At 55.6% G+C, this 7,344-nt stretch overlaps 1 long non-coding RNA gene across 3 annotated transcripts; it reads left to right on the top strand.

The window, feature by feature from the left end:
• The first annotated feature begins 770 nt into the window (after window positions 1-770).
• On the top strand, window positions 771-3,976 carry LOC124084098 (uncharacterized). 3 transcript variants are annotated; one of them, XR_006849040.1, is made up of 5 exons: window positions 771-1,195; window positions 1,676-1,750; window positions 1,964-2,925; window positions 3,248-3,326; window positions 3,813-3,976. It is a non-coding gene; the product is annotated as an uncharacterized LOC124084098 (long non-coding RNA). The 3 variants fall into 3 exon arrangements; XR_009225601.1 differs by having other exon boundaries at window positions 1,993-3,326; XR_009225602.1 differs by having other exon boundaries at window positions 1,964-3,326.
• Window positions 3,977-7,344: the final 3,368 nt, after the last annotated feature.

Below are 7,344 nucleotides of genomic sequence, written 5' to 3'. Positions count from 1 at the left end.
CTGATTGTGCCCAGCCAGACTGCGGCAGAGCCGCACCCCCAGCCCTTTTTTATTTTCCACTTAGAGGCAGGGTCTCACTAAGTTGCTGAGGCTGGCTTTGAACTTGTGATCCTCCTGCCTCAGTCGGGGCAGTGGAATTACAGGTGTGGCCACTGTGCACAGCACATGATCCCTGTCATTGTGACCCCCATCACCTCCATCTCCCTCACCTCCACCAGCACCTCCACTTCCAACAGGAGCTGAGGTTAAGCTGCTTGCTGTGGCCACACAGGGGGTCTAGACAGAGCCAAGTGATCCTGGGCGACACAGTCCTTACCTGGAAGCTGACCCACCTTTACCCTGCTATGGGGGACCCCGTGGCCCCTCTTAGAGACTGTCTTTAAGACAGAAATCAAGACACAGCTTTGTAACTGGGAGCCCTGGCCCGGCTGAGGCGGGTTTAGATGGTCGTGGTCAGGGCAGGAGGGTGTGGGTGAGGGAGGGTGCCTGCCACCAACAACCACCAAGATCGTGCAGAGGAGAGATCTTGAGTCTCCTGGCTCAGGCTCGCTGGGCAAACTGAGCCCACCTGCCCGTGGACACAACTGGGCCCTCTCTAGCCTAGACCAGGATGGCTGGCCGGCAGCAGGGGGCGGGCCATGGAGGAGGCATGCGGGACTCCGCCTGCACCCGGCAGCCACCCCCTGCTGCAGAGGGCCTGGAGGAGGGGCTGATCAGGTGGGGACTGGGACCCCAGCAGAGGCTCCTGGGGCCGAGGCGCTGGATGGGCCTCAGGGAAGGTGGGGACGCCCAGCGCGGTAGGTGGCCAGGGTCAATGGAGGGAAGGGGGCGGAGCTGATCCCTGAGGAGCAGCTGCGGGCCCACCCCGGCGGGTCCAGCGACCCCTCTGTCCAGACCACCTGTTCCAGAGCAGCCTTCAGGGTCTTGATGCACAAACGCTCCTCCTTAAGGTGCACGGAGCCGCTGCCCTGGGAAGCCGCGTGCGGGGGAGTCAGCTATTCTGACCGGGAGCGGGGAGGTTCTGGCTGCCAGGCTCCAAACAGCCCTCACTGGTAGCCTGAGGCGGTTTGCAGAAGCCGGATCGTGCCTGTCATCGGGGAGCACCCCCTGCAAAGCCTGAGGGAGCACCCCGAACTCCGGGGCGCACGCTCCTCCCCACCGGAGAAGCGCCAGCCTCTGAGCGGCCCCAGACTGGGTAAGGAGCCTCTCCCTGCCCCCCCCCCCCCCCCCGTCTCAGCGCCCCTGGAGGGGCTGGGGCGCCTGAGGTGCCAGGAGGAGGGGTGCGGAGGTCCCGCCCGGTCAGGGAGGATGAGCTGCTGCGAAGAGCAGGTCCTTGACGGAGACCAAGCTCTGCACACCCTCCCTGGACCCCCCCTCCCCGCGGTCCCCAGCTCTCCGCTGGGGGAGAGGACAGGCATTTGCAGGAGGAACTGGGGCTCCTGGTTCTTCCCTAAAATGGAAGCCGGACTTGGGACCTGCGGGTGTTGGAGGAGGAGTAACGACCGCCCTGAAGGCAGAGGGCTGTGGTTCAGACTGGGCAGGGTCCTCGGTCCTGATCGTGAGACTCCCACAACCTGGGGAGGGGGGTGCAAACATCCGTGGCAATACAGGGTCCCACGGGGAGAAGGAAGGGTTGATGCCAACCTGGGCGTGGGGGCACATGCCTGTATTCCAGGGGCCTGAAGCAGGAGGATTGCTAGTTCCAGGCCAGCCTCAGCAACTCAGTGAGGACCTTTCTCAATATTAAAAGGTGTGTGTCTGGGGGGGGGGTGCTGTTGGGGATTTAGCTCCGTGGTAAATTGTCCCTGGGTTAGATTGCCACTACCAAGAAAATAATTTGAGACCGGTAGTATGGCAGTCTGGATGGTTGGTTTTTTGGAGGGACGATAGCCAGGGTTGTGCTGGGCAAGTCCTTTACCACTGAGCTACATCCCCAGCCTTTTGATTTTGTATTTTGAGTCAGACACTCACTGGGTTGCCCCCTGACCTCAGTGCGCCTGCCTCAGTCTCCTGAGTCGTGGGACCACAGATGCACCCTCATGCCTGACCTGGCTGGTCGGCTTGAAGTAATCTTTACAGTTGAAGCCTTCTCGAATGTCCTGACTTGATGCTCCATCCCCTGGAATCGTGGGTAGTGGACAACGCTTGCTTTGGGTGACCCCAGGAGCAGTGCTAGGGAGGGAGGGTCCCCTGGGGGCCGCTGTGAGGAAGGGCAGGTGCTGACAGGAGGCACCAGGGAGCCCACACTGGGTGGAGCCTGGGGGCTGTCCCATGAGCCCCTGGTGTGGGGCTCAGGGGGGCTCCTGTGAGCTGCCTGTGGCAGAGAGCTGGGACTGGAGGCAGCTGCAGGAGACGAGTGCCTTCAGGAAGGAGGAGGGGTGTTTAGGGAAGAGGTTTAGGACAGCTGAGGCTTTGCCAAATGTGGTCAAGTGTGCATGACGACCAATGCAGGGCTTCAGCCATTTGTAAGACCAGCCATGGCTTCAACGGGCTGCTGTGCTGTGTGGGCCTGGCCACCACCGGGCTCCAGAACTTGCTTGACATCTCCAACCAAAACTCCCTTCCCGTCAAACTTCAGCTCCTTCCCTGCACCCGCCCTCTGCCCTCCCTTCTGGCTGTGTTCCTGGTCCGCTGTGAGGGAGGCGCTCTGCACAGGTCCTTCAGGTCTGGCTCACCTCACCAGCAGGGCAGTTACCGCTCACCCTGTCGCAGGGAGTCAGGATTTCCTTCCCCATCAGGGCTGCTTAACGCTCCCTTGCTGGGAGGACCACGTGTGCCACCCCCCGCCCACTGAGGGGCCCGGAGGTTGCTTCCAGGCCCTGGTGGTGTGAGCAGTGCTGCTGTGGATGTCCGTGTGCAGATGGAACAGCTGGTGCAGGATGAAGTGACGGTGCACTTTGTTTTCAAGCTGTCAGGAGAGGGCAGGTGTGCAGACAAGGAGGTGTGGAATGTCATGGTGCCCCGAGCATGTGCGTGACGGGAGGCGTGGGTCTGAGTTACATGTGGGCAAACTGCACGGGATCCATGAGATCGCCCCAGGATTCAAATAGGCGTGTTGGGGCTAAGTGCTGCCAGGTGGGGTGGGGGCTGGATCCTGCTGGCAGAGGCCCTGAGGCCCAGGAGGGGAGGGTCTACTAGAGGATCAGGGCCTGCTCTTGGCCTCTGCCCTAGTGGGTGTCCGTCTCCTAACAGGGGGCTTCCTGTGCAACTCTGTGTCCTCCAGAGGTGGGTGTCCATCTCTTAACAGGGGTGCTTCCATGGACCTCACTCAATACGGACTGTGGCGTACACAATGGGCGTGAAAGTGCACACAGTTGGTGCTCCATGTAAGATCACATAATTTCACTGTCCCCTTCTTTGAACATTAGGGTTCTCCCCTTTGAAATGTCCTCTAAATCCCTGCACTGCTCAGTCCTGCATGCGTGCAGATCTCCACAGGTGTGCGAGTGCTGCTTGGGAGGGACACTAGGAAGGGAGATTGCAGGTTGAGGAAAAGCTGCCCTCTGCTTCCACTCTGACGCCAGGCTTCCATCCTAAAGTGCAGGTGTCCACGTCTTCCTCATTCACTTCTGTCCTGGGCCCGACTCCAGCCCTTGTACCTTGGGCTCCCTCATTTCACCACACTTCCCACAAGCTGCTGTGAAATGCTCGGCCTTCTGGTATTCAAATCAGGGTGGCAGTGGATGCCTAGGAGGTTTTCTCTATTTAAGAGCCACTGAGACTTTTTCCTGTTTTAGTGCAGGGGACTGAGCCTGGGGGGATCTGGGACTGGGCCACATCCCCAGCCCTTTTCATTTTTTATTTTGAGACAGGGTCACGCCAAGTTGCCCAATTTGACCTTGCACCTGCCATCCTCCAGCCCCAGCCTCCCAAGTGGCGGGGATTACAGGCGTGCACCACGACACCTGGAAGTCCATCTGTTCTTTCTTAATAGTTTCATGTTGCTGAATGTTATTAAAGCGAACATTAAAAACGAGCTTCCCATGCTTCTGTGAGTTTTATTTTACTACAAGTGTGAAGAGAGACCCCGGCTTCTGATTTAGAATGTATTTCCCTGGAGATTTCCCGTGTGGTCAACGTGGAACCAAGTTCAGGAAGCGCAACGTGGGTCTGAGTGGGTCAGACACACCTGACTGACACCCAGAGCCTTTCCTTCACATACGTGGAGTGTGCCTCGGGTATCACTCTGTGAACTCCTGCAGGTCCCCATGACGGTCGAGTTCTCGAGTTTTCTATCACGCACTTCCTTTCTTAACTTTTGTGCACTGATACGTGAAACAATCTACGTATGGGCAGGGTATGGATGCTGTGTTGATGACATACATGGTGTGATTTTTAATCTCCTCAAACATTTTTTAATGGCAAAAGCCTTCCAACTCCTTTCTTCAGCTCTTTAGAAAGGCACGGGGCGTTACCCCTCTCCACTTGCCTCAGTGGGCAGAAGCCCGCAGGCTCCTGACTCCCACCAGCTCTAACTCGGCCCCCACTGTGGCCGCTCCCGTGCCCCAGCCTCTGATAGCCACTGCTCTCCCCTCAGCTTGGAGAGGTCAGCAGCTCAGATTCCTCCTGAGTGTGGTGCGGACCCGTCTCTCCGGGCCTGCTCTACCTCCCTGGACGGGAGGGTGTCCAGCTGCCCTTCCGCCGTCTGAACCCACAGAGCTTCGTTCTGCAGGCCAGGTGGTATTCGGTGCTGTGTGGGTACCATGTTTCTTAGCCCATCCGTCGGTGGCCAGCAGGTGGCTTTGTCCTTGGCGACGGTGGACAGTGCTGGGGTCGCCACAGGCTCAGTGGTCCTCGGACAGGCGGGCCGCCTGTCCTCTGGAGGCACCCCCAGGGTGAGGCTGCTGACCACAGGGGTTTCTGCTCTGCTTTCTTGGGGACCTCCCCAGCACAGCCAGGGCCCCGTCCCCCCGCCTGGCCTGCTGTGGCTATCTTGTCTTCGTCCTCCTTCTGTGGTTGTAAATGGACACAAGGCCTTTATTTCACAGGTTGATTTTTATGTGGTGCCAAGGATCAAACCGAGTTCCTCGCCCATGCCAGGAAGTGCCCTGCCCGGAGCCCCAGCCCCAGGCCCAGCCCTGGTCTCCGGAGCCTGGTTAGTAGCCCTTCTTACGGGCTGAGGTGGTCTCGCTGTGACCATGAGCATTTCCCTCGTGGTTAGTGACGCTGAGACCACACCGCACAGCTCCTCAGGATTCCCTCGGAGCCCAACTGCCACCATGGCTTCCCACAAGCCTCTCCACCTCCCACAATCCTCCTGCTCTTGAGGCCGATTGGCTGGGTTGCGTGGGCGGAGCCAAAAAGTCCCCCAATGAGCAGCTCCGTGGTCTGAAAGGGCGGGGAAACAGCCCAATGAGCATCACCGCAGAGGAGCCAATCAGCTGGCAGCTGGAAGTTTGCTGGGGCCCCTTGGGCTGTGGCTCTCAACCGTCAGTGATGCTGAGAATTTATGTCCCTGTTGGCCATCTGTATCTTTTCTTGGGACAAATGTCTGTTGCCCATTTTGGGGGGGGGGGGAATATCAGGGATTGAACTTGGGGCACTCAACCACTGAGCCCCATCCACAGCCATATTTTGTAATTTATTTACAGACAGGGTCTCACTGAGTTGCTTAGGGCCTCACTGTTGCTGAGGCTGGCTTTGAACTTGGGATCCTCCTGTCTCAGCCTCCGGAGCCACAGGGATGACAGGCGTGGGCCACCACGCCTGGCCTGTTACCCATTTTTAACTGGTGTTTCTGCTACTGACTTCGCAGCCCCAGACCGGTGGTGGGCACCAGTCTTGTAGGACGTCACCTCTCTGTGTGTGTTTTCCAGTTGGGGAACCTTCACTCCACTGATCATTTCCTCTGCCCAGCAGAAGCTTTGCTGGATGGAATCCCACTTTTCTGTTTGTTTTGCTCCCATGTTCGGGGATCTTATCCAGAAATCCTGCCCAATCCAGTCCTGATGTACTTAACCTAGGTTTTCTTGCAGCAGTTTTGGTCTCAGATCTTTCATGAAGTTTTTAATCAATTTTGAGTTGATTATATCCAATTTCCCCAGCATAGTTTATTGAAATACTGATCCTTCTCTGATGCCTGTTCTCGGGAACTGTGTCAGGGAAGCTGGCTGTAGTGCGAGGGTTTATTTCTGGTGCTCTACTCTATTCCACAGGTCTCTCTATGCCAGTACCATCCTGTTTTATACTAGAACTAGTATAATTTGAATTTGAGTTGTATAATGCCTCCAGAGTTAGTCTCAGGATTTATTTCTTTACTTTCTTTTTTCTTTTTTGTCATTTGGAGTGTTTTGTGGTTCTATATAAATTTCAAGGTTTTTTAGTTCTATGAAAAAGTCATTGAGCTGGACACCACTGTGACTTGGGAGGCTGAGGCAGGAGCATTGCAAGTTTGAGGCTAGCCTTGGCAATTTAGTGAGGTCCTAAGCAATTTAGACCTTGTCTAAATTGAAGAGCTGGGAAGGTGGCTTAGTAAGTGTCCTTGGGTTCAGTCTGTGGTACCAAAAAAAAAAAAAAAAGTCATTGACATTTTGCTAGGGATTGCAGAGAATCTACAGACCTCTTTGGGTCGTGTGAATATTTTAAAAGTTTCTTCAACTCATGAACATGGATTATCTATCTTTTTTCCATTATCTTTTATTTATTTCTTAGTAAATGTTGTATAATTTCATAGTAGAGCCCTTTCACCTGTTTAGTTAAATTTATTCCTAGATATTATGTAGTTATTGTAAATGGGATTGCATTCTTGATTTTTTTCCCAGAGAATTCAGTATTGGCATTCAGCAACACTATTGATTTCTGTATCCTGCAATTTTGCTGAAAACATTCTAAAAATTTGGGGGTTTTCTACATAAAACATTGCATTACCTGCCCAGAGTGACATCTGACTTGTCATTGGATGCTCTTATTTCTCTAGCTTGACTGCCCTGGCTAGAACCTGCAGGGCCTCGCTGGATAAAGATGGAAGGGGGCTCCCCTGTCTTCCCCAGCCTGGGAAGGCTTCCAGGCTTTCCCTGGTGGTGTGCTGCTGGCTGTGGGTGTGCAGGTCGGGCCTTCGTCCTGTGGCCTTCGTCCCGTGGCCTTTGCCACGGGGCGTGCACTACGATGCTTGCCTTGCTCAACTCTCTGTGGCAAGGGTGTTGAAGCTCATCAAATGGCCCTTGTATTTGGGGGTGATGGTGTGGTTTCCTTCCGAATCTTGGAGCACAGGGAATTGCATTGATCCACCTGCTTCTATGGACCCACCCTTACAACCCAGGATGAAGCCCACTTGCCAATGTTTGTGGGATTTGGTTTGCTTGTGTCTTGGGCAGGGTTTCGGCCTCTAGTTCATCAGGAATGCTG

The sequence above is a fragment of the Marmota monax genome, unplaced genomic scaffold (genome assembly GCF_021218885.2).
Source record: "Marmota monax isolate L192 unplaced genomic scaffold, Marmota_monax_Labrador192_F-V1.1 WCK01_AAM20220418_F8-fsc00215, whole genome shotgun sequence".
Lineage (NCBI taxonomy): Eukaryota > Metazoa > Chordata > Mammalia > Rodentia > Sciuridae > Marmota > Marmota monax.
The sequence above is the reverse complement of the archived record's forward strand: the minus strand, read 5'-3'. Positions and strand labels throughout refer to the sequence as shown.